Below are 8,502 nucleotides of genomic sequence, written 5' to 3'. Positions count from 1 at the left end.
ATGGGAGGCCATTCTCTCAATCATGGCTTCCTTCCATGTGAAAACGAATGGTCCTCTTTAATGTCCAAGGGATATAGTGACAGGAAGGGAGGTTTCTTACCTATCAAGGCTAAGCATGGTATATACAAATATTTCTCACTGAGCTGATCAAAATTCTCCTCCTAGTTTCAGCCACTCATGAGATCTAATTCCATTTTCCAGAAACAATAGAACCCCCTCATTCCCAGTTTCAGAAGATGATAGAGATAACAGCAACCATGTCCACGCACACCATTCTCTTCTTTAAGTTAAACTTCACCCTCCTCCTCACATAACACACTTTCCAGAGCACTTAGCCTTGCAATCTTAATGAATTCACTGCGATGATATATAAATTCTTCATCTTTATTAAAACCTGCATTTCTACATAGGATGAAAGGTAAAATCAGCTTTTGCAAAAGCAGTCCCAATTATCCAGCTCCTCTCAGTGAGTGAATTTGTTTGGCTAGGAGGGAGAGAAGGTGCCAAGTTGATGATCTTCCCGGAGACTTCTGACCCCATTTTTATTCCCTCCAGGCCCTGGTCTGACAACTTCAAATGTAGTCTAGGACAACACACTGGGGAAAGAAAAATTGAGAACCAGTGGTGTAAGACACATGGATCAGTGTTCCTCTAATTACCCAAAATAAACCAAGACTAACAAGACTAAAATATCTCCAACACTTCATGTTAAAGAGGCTCAGATGAGCTCCTGTTAAGACCATGTACAAAACAGTGCTGTGTTTTTTGGTACAGTTGGTCCAGCCTTGGGATCTGATCTCAAAGATGAAGGAAAGACATCCAAGACCCCAATGTTATTTCCACTTGTATGGAGAGCCAGATGCTTTTACCTTTAAAAAGTATATTTTGGGTTTTTGTTTGTTTGTTTTTTGAGATGGGGTCTTGATGCATTTGTCAAATTGCCCCAGCAAATATTCTTACCAATATGCATGGATTACTTTCTGGTCCAGAGACCAGATTCTGTAGAAGCTCATGAAGATAACAAGGTTATCCACTGAGCACTCCTGAGAGTCACACCTGTATTCCTTTCTGTACGGGAGGCTGAGATCCAGATTTTTAGCCAGCCCAGGCAGACATATCTGAGATATATCTGAGAAACTCTTATCTCCAATTAACCAAGCCAAAAGTGGAGGTATGGCTCAAGTAATAGAGTTCCAGCCTTGAACAAAAAAGTTTAGGTAGAGCATGAAGCCCTGACTTCAAGTCCCCATACCAATGCACACACACACACACACACACACACACACACACACACACACACACAGAGTCAGACACACACCACACACTGATTATGTTGACTTTATAGTTTTAATTATATGTGTATGTATATATGTAGACACAAATGGAAATAAGTATAGTTGTGTTGTATATGTATGTATGTACATGTATATACCATAGCTCCCTATGATAAGAAGTCTTAGGAACAATGGTATACAAATAGCCAAAAGCACATTTAGTGCCTCTAAATTCCCAATAAAAAATTCTTTTACCTTTTATGTTTCTCTTTTTTTTTCTTTGATTTCTTGAAGTACTGGGATTTACTCAGAGCCTTATGTATGTCAGGCAGGCCTTTTACCACTTGAACCACCCCTCTACCTCTAAGTATCCTTCTTTGTGTCCATTTGCTCATTCTCATCTATCAGTTAACTCTAACAATTCTGTATCCCAGAAAACCCATAAATCAGGAAAGTTAAAGCAGTATTCTTATTAAAAATAAGACAAAGACAGATCCAGACTGACCAAAGATAATTATTTCATGAATGGAAGATAGGAAGACAGGATCACAATATAATTCTATGACACAGATACTCAAACACTGACAGTTTATGGGGCAATGATAGATGCTGGTCAGGAAATGCTGGTCAGGAAGGAATAGATCCATCTGAGGGAAGAAATGGCACAGAGCTAGAGATCAACCATATTCTAAGACTGAATTCCTATTTGGTCTTGTTAAAAAACAATTTTAACACTTTTTAAATTTTATTTGAGTACACAAGCTATATGAATTGGGCCCCAAAACAAAAAGCATTTGTGGAAACCAGGACAAAAATCATATTTGATTGGCTAAAGTGGAAAACACCTAATTAGTTTGTAGTTGATGGTTTCAGATTGGCAAAGTTATTAGTTTGAGATTGGCTGACAGTTTCTGGTTGTTAAGCTGATATTTAACTTTCCCTGAAGTTTGATTTCCTTATAATCCAAGGACCAATAGCTCTAAAGCTATTTCAGCATAATGTCCTTTAGATTGGCCTTTTTCTCTATCTCCAATGGGGGATTTGGAACCTATTAATGACACAATTTCTTATATCATCAGTTTTTGATCATATCACTCATATACACACATGAAATATATCCATTTCCCATATTTCCTCAAAACCAATCATGACTTAAAATATATACATTGGATTGCTATCCTTGATTCTGGTACAGAGATTCTATAACCTGGGTCAATTTTTTGAGAGATACTAGTGATAAGAGTATATTATTTATTTTTTAATTTTAGTTAGTTAATTTATTTATTTATTTTTATATCAGTTTGCTCACATGGTCCCCTAGGCAGCCTCAGAACAGAGTCTGGCTGCCAGACAAACCAGACATGTCAGTAGAGGGCTGGAACTCCTGTCTCTTCCCATGGGTGTCCAGAGAAAGCAATCAGATGAGAGGTTGAGTTAATCACCAATAGACACTGATTTAACTAGTCATGTATATGGAATTAAACCTCCATAAAACCCTTAAACCACTGGGTTCAGAACTTTCCGACTGGTGGTTATACATTGGATCACTAGGAGAGGACATGGAAATACTATACTTCTTCATTCTTTCATTCATACATCTTTTCCATTTGGTTCTTCCTGAGTACTGCTTTTTAAAATCAAATCAGTTATCATAAACAAACCGTTTTATTCTTAAAACCATGGACCATTCTAGCAGGCAACAAAATATGAAAGGGGAGATCTCTGACTTTGTAGCCAAGACAGGAATGTGAGTGCCTTGAACACTTCATACTTGGTAATAGGATCTGAAGGACAATCTAATGGGACTAAGCCCTTAAATCTGTGCAGTCTAACACTAACTCCGGGTAGTTATCCCCAAAATTTATTGAGTGGGATTCCCAGTTGATAGCAGAGCATTGGAAAACTAGTTGTTAATTTAGGGAAGAAAAAAATCCATACATTTGGTGATGGAAGTATTGAGTACAGACAAGTGAACTCAGCAACTCGTCCATTCCCAGAATGTGTCACTAGGAGATTCTTACTAATGACAAAGGGAAAATTTAAATAATTTCAATCAGTGAATCACAGACATTGCTTTGACCAAAGGATGAAAGTTTATAACACCAGTAACAAGATAAATCAACTCTATGTCCCTCTTCTGAAAGAATGCACTGAGAAGGGCGTAATGTCACTTCTGAGGAGAGATACCTATCTTGTTGATGCCAGTGTAATGAGTTGTGGGCCATCTTTACTCTAATTTCTTGGCCATTATCAGGCCTGGGTCATAACAGTGTATATAATGTGGAAGCTGAAACACTCTTTACGTTAGCTAACTTTAGCAACAATCATCATATAAAGGAATCAGATTGAGGCATAATAAGGCTTTATTCTACATGGGGGAAATTTTAATTAACACTAGAATCATGTAAAGCTACCCATAGTTATGGAGGCTTAATTACTTATTACAACCCCAAATTGTTTGTAGTAGTGTGGGGTGGGAACTCTATGCTTGCTTTGCAGGTCCCTAGCAACTACAGGTGATTTCCACCTATCATAAAGAAAACTGAAACAAAAATCACCAGGGGTTGAAAGACCTAAATTGGATTATAGTCATACTGTTTAGAAAACAAGATTTTACTGGTAGTTACTTCCAGCTGAATAAATATCCTTATATTAGCTTATGGTTCATTAGTATTCTGGGGGTGATTATTTTTATTTAAATGTTTCTGACTCAGAATAAATGAGAAATGAGTGAAAGAATAGGAGGTTTCAAGAGGAAATGGACAATCTGATCAGTAAAATAGTGTTTCTTGTATGGAGCTAAAATTGTGGATGATAATGAAATTACATTTATTCAACATTACTATTGCCAATAATATTATATTATTAATATAAATAATATTATATTTACAACATATATTACACAAACTATATTATTCAACATTATTATTTTTGTCAAATTATTTACTGTAAGGAAATATTTCGAGTCTCCCAGGTTTCAGTACCAAATGTATAAGTAAATATTTTAAGTACCAGGAGTATAAATAAAGAAAAGAGTTGCTATCAATAGGCCAACAGGTTTATTGAACAACTTGAAAAGGGCGACCAAGTATTCTACTGCCCGGCTGGAGAAGAAATAATTGCTTTCCTTACCACTAAGCTCTCTTTTCATTAGGCAGAGAGAGAAAGAAGTCAGGTGGAGCAAGGGTCTGGGGTAGTTTGTCATGGGAGGCAGGGAAGCTGGGAATTTTATCTTGAGGTATAGGAAAAGGGATAAATATATAGAGAGAGAAAATACTGTACAGAGGGGTTACAATTATATGGGCAAGGTAATGAGTACATTTCTTACCAAGGATTGTTGCTTGATAAGAAATGTACTCATTTTGCTTTTTCCCCTTTCCATCCCTTCCTTTCTCCCCCACTCCTTCCCTGCCTCCCCTTCCCCCAGCCACAGTTGTAAAGTTCATTTTTTGAAATAAGGACTTGTTCATCTCATTGTTGCAATGGGTCCACCTGTATCCCTATTTAAACAATTGGTTTTTTCCCTTCCATTCCACAAATTATACCAACAGCAAATACAGTGAAAACAGGGGTTATACCATGGGGGGGGGGACATACAAAGCAACAAAGAAATCATAAATATGTTAGAAACAATCGCATGAAAGAAAAAATATTTGAATACTTATCTTGGGGTTCATTTCACCTAATATCAACTTATCTGATCTTTTCTCCTTGTCTCAACATATACTAGTTATTGCAAATAAGGTAATGTGTTTCTTTGGGCCTGGCTTACTTCATTTAATATAATTTTTTCCAAGTCAGGAAAAGGGATTTTAATAGCATCTTATCAACAAAGAGTATGGCCCTCAGCTCACAGGTTATCTCTTTAACAGCCAGGGGTATGTTTGGGGAGGGGGAAGAAGGAGAGATGATTCAGCAAGGTCTGCAGCAAGGGCAGTTCTAACATTTTTCAGGATGTGACTGTCAAGTAGGGAGATGAGTGTTTCCACTTTACTAAGGTTTCCATTTACTAAGGTTTTAATCTAAGTTTCTGGATCATGCATGAGTGTGTGTGTGTGTGTGTATGTTTGTACAACATGCAACAATACTGGGGCTTGAACTCAGGGCCTCTTGCTCTCACTTGGCTTTTTCCCTCAAGAATGGCACACTACCACTTGAGCCACACTTCCATTTCTGGCTTTTTGCTAGGTAATTGGAAATAAGAATCTCTCAGCTTTGTCTGTCCAGGCTGTCTTTCAACCAGGAGGATCTTAAGATCTCAGCTTCCTGCGTAGTTAGGATTGCAGGTGTTTGCCACCAGCACTCAGTGTGTTTTCTGGACTTTTTGGTGTGACAGAAATAAAGATAAAAAATATAGGTACTAGGCTCTTCCCCCATATGTTCTGACTCAGAATCTCTGGGGTGGTAAAATGTGAGCCCGAGGCCAAAGGTCCACCTCTAGGAGTTCCAAGAAGTCAGGTGTAGCCTCTGACCCCAATATGAATAGCAAAGAAATGAGTTAAGGCTAGAGCTTAAAGAATGGGAATGATTAATGAGGTAATTAAGGGAAGAGGGAAATAAAGCACTTCAACCCACTTCAGGGAACTGACAGAAACATTAGGTTGAATGGAGTCAGAACTGGGGTAAGGGTGAGATTAAGCAATTCTGGTGGAAATAGTGGGCTACTTGACCATTATCTCTCTACTACCCAGCTAGCTACCCAGCAAGCTTTGTTATGATAGAAAGTTATTGCTGCCTTGGGGGTAGTTTCCATTCTTATCACAAGATATTTATCCTACTGCTGTCTTTTCAGAATCCTAAGTGACTACAAGGAGAGAACAGCTGACAGGAGAGACCAACTGAAGGAAGAGAAGCTCAAGTTTCTATCCTGCTTTGGATACGCTTCTGGGCGCAAGTAAGGAGTAAGTGCTTTTTCGTTGTTGGTGGTGGTGGTCGTGGGGCCTGAACTCTGGGCATGGGCGCTGTCCCTCAGCTCTTCAGCTCAAGGCTAGCGCTCTACCACTTGAGCCACAGCGCCACTTCCAGATTTTTCTGCTTATGTGGTGCTGAAGAATGGAACTGAATGCTTCATGCATGCAAGGCAAGCACTCTACCACTGAGCCACCTTCCCAGCCTCAGTGTGTTTTAATAAAAGTAATTTTTAACTCCAGTAATCTATTGAACACTCAGGATGTGTTTGGGAAATACTGTTCTAAATGTTCTCCAGTCTTATTTCAAGCTAACAATGATAATGCCAGTATAAAGAATCTAAAGGAATGAGCCCAATGATTGTCGCACTGCCACTAATGAGCGCAGCCTGGCTCAACACTTGATTTTGTGGGTAAAATTTTATTGAACACAGCTATGCCCACTAGTTTAGAAGCTATCTCTGGCCTCTTTCTTGCTAAGCTGACAGAGTTGAGTAGCTGTGACAGACACCATATGGCCTGCTGAGCCTAAAATACGTACTATCTATCCATTTGCAGAAAAAGTTTGCCAACCACTGGTGTAAATAGATACCAGGGACTGAGGGACCAAGAAAGAAGTGAGGTAAGCTAGGAAACACTACTAAAATCCATTTGTGGCTCACAAATAGTCATCTTTCTTGCCTGGATTCTCATCTGTCATATACTAGAAAAATGTGGTTTTTCAGTTTTCTTCATCTGCAAAAATGAGAAGGATTAAACAAAATTAAAGTACCACCAGAGGATGGATATTGGCTTTCTTCAGCCTCCCAGTTCACACACAAAATCTTGAGTTTTTGAGTGCCACACACAAAAAACATTGCAGAGTGTCTCTCAAAAAGGAGAAACTCATAAGGTGTAAGATTTAGCAAGGATTTATTTTAGGGTAACAGAGCTGAAGTAAGAATAAAAAGGAGAGAGAAACATGTTTTGCTCCCTTTCAAGGAAATGAGAGTAAAAGACCCAAAAGGGCAGCTGTTATCTGTTGCCTTCTTTTTTTCTTTTGGAGCTGAAGGACCACATATGGTCAGGTCATCTAGCAACTCCAAACCAATTAGACAGGGGTTCTGACCAAGATGGGTGCTGCTTATTATACTAAAAAATGGAGATGTCTCTGGGCTTATCTGAAATACAGAGACAGTAGGTGGGTTTTAGGGCTTTCCTTTCCCAAATCTTTTGGTCCCAATTCAGATACTATACAAAGAATTGGCACATTTTCACCCTTTCAAAGGAGAAGATGAATTAGGATAGCTTCTTGTAACTTAGCATTTCTTGTAACTTAGCATTTAAAACAACGTATGGGGGGAGGGAAGCTTAACTGCTTCCTGGTTTTAATTTCTAATCTAGCCCTTTTCATATTGGTTTAAACTAATGTCTTCTGTCATCTCATCTGTCCAAAGAATAATGTTATATATGTATATATTATAGAGTGAACATCCCTAGCCATAAATTAAATGGAAATGAAGGCAGCATTGATTGAGATTTCATTTCATTCCAGTCAGAATGGGCATGATCATGAAAATGAACAATAAATGCTAACTTTTAGGTCCACACAGGAAAAAAATGGCCCCTTCCCTTTGGTTCTCCCTTCATGCACAACTGTGCAAAGTCCTCCCAAGAAGCCCCACCCACTACCTGTGACCCAGATAATTGGCACACGTGGGGGCAGTAGGTTGTTTCTGGGGCTCTGAGGTCACTCCCTCATCCTCTGAGGTCACTCCCATATCCGTCATGGCCTTACCTCCTCCCCACCCTCTCCCTATATAACCCTCTCCCTGCCATAAGTCACCCCTCTGCACACTACATCTCCTGTGGACAGGGATTTGGTTCTGGTAATAAACTCTCTCCTGCCTGAGGAGGATTCCTTTCTCTGAAAGCTTACAGTAGCAAATTTGTAGGAAAAAAGAACATTTGTACACTAAAGTGATAATATGAAGAAATGATGGCAACCACTATGGAAATCAATATGGAGCTTGCCCCCTAATGACAGAACTACAAAGAATCAAATGCTGTCACGCTGGAGCACAAACTCAAAGAGTGTAAGTTACCATGCACTAGAGATACCTGCACACTCACAGCTATCACAGTGCTTTTTATAAGAGCCAAGCTATGTAAGAAGCCCAGGAGCCCTGCAACTGATGACTGGATCAAGAAAATACGATATATATATATGTATATACATAGATAGATAGATAGATAGATAGATAGATAGATAGATAGATAGATAGATAGATAGATAGATAGACATATATATATATATGTTTACATATATGCGCACAGTGGAG

The sequence above is a fragment of the Dipodomys merriami genome, unplaced genomic scaffold (genome assembly GCF_024711535.1).
Source record: "Dipodomys merriami isolate MVZ:Mamm:240054 unplaced genomic scaffold, mDipMer1.0.p SCAF_4, whole genome shotgun sequence".
Taxonomy (NCBI): Eukaryota; Metazoa; Chordata; class Mammalia; order Rodentia; family Heteromyidae; genus Dipodomys; species Dipodomys merriami.
This window is presented reverse-complemented; position numbering follows the sequence as displayed.